This window comes from Anastrepha ludens, chromosome 3, assembly GCF_028408465.1.
Source record: "Anastrepha ludens isolate Willacy chromosome 3, idAnaLude1.1, whole genome shotgun sequence".
NCBI classification, from domain to species: domain Eukaryota; kingdom Metazoa; phylum Arthropoda; class Insecta; order Diptera; family Tephritidae; genus Anastrepha; species Anastrepha ludens.
Window position 1 is genome coordinate 6,800,443 of NC_071499.1, and position 894 is coordinate 6,801,336.

Consider the following 894-nt stretch of genomic DNA (forward strand, 5'->3'; position numbering starts at 1 on the left):
TAAAAGAAAAGAAAATTTCCTTTATATTTAAAAAGTAAACACATTTGAGATTTATTATTCATCAACAAAAAGTTTTCAGGAACAGTTTGAGTTTTGCACTCGTGGTTGACCTTTTTGTGAAAATGCCCATATGCTATCTTTTATCTCACAAAAAAAAAAATAAATAAATTATATGAATTACAAAAATACTTATTTCACTTCGTTAAAGTAACCGAAAAACATCAAAAAATTACAAAATCTTTCAAAATTACAAAACCAAAAAAATTTAAATATGACTAAAAAAAATTATGTTTCTCCTTCGAGCCGGATTTGAACCAGCGACCTATGGATGTCTGCACTGCAGTTACCGGTTGTTTGAATCCAGTTTCACCGCGCCAACGTTATTATTGTTGATGCAAGCCAATTTCGTCTACAGTCCACCGCTCTACCAACTGAGCTATCGAAGGCAGTTGAAAGTGCGCTTCCATTGCGCTGTTTTGTCTTTTCGTATATATGTATGTACACTTGTACGTACTATACTTGCCAGTATGAAAAATAATACGCAAGTATTTCCATTTGGATGCCTCCCAGACAGTTTCTGTTGCTGCAGAATATAATTAATTTCTTTACTATTCGTAGCTCTCACTTTTCGCTGCTCTCTGAATGATTAGTAACTAAGTATATTTACTTATGCATTCTCTTTGCGTCGGCTAATTTGCGGTCGACCGGGTGCGCTTGTGGAGCGGCAGCAAAATCTATATAGTGCTTTTTGTTGTTGCTACTTGCTGCTTGCCATTTTATTGGGTGGCATACAATCGATACTTTACGTTAATGATCGACTCATTTTAGCTTCATTTTATGCTTGCTTTCATAAGTGCGCTCATTTTTGTTTGCAAAGAATTTCTCTTTTCATTG

The 894-nt window shown here is 34.7% G+C and overlaps 1 non-coding gene across 1 annotated transcript; it reads right to left on the reverse strand.

Moving 5' to 3' along the window:
• Positions 1–294: 294 nt before the first annotated feature.
• Positions 295–446, reverse strand: Trnay-gua (transfer RNA tyrosine (anticodon GUA)). The gene is made up of 2 exons: positions 410–446; positions 295–330 (listed from the first exon to the last, which is right to left on the reverse strand). It is a non-coding gene; the product is annotated as a tRNA-Tyr (tRNA).
• Positions 447–894: the final 448 nt, after the last annotated feature.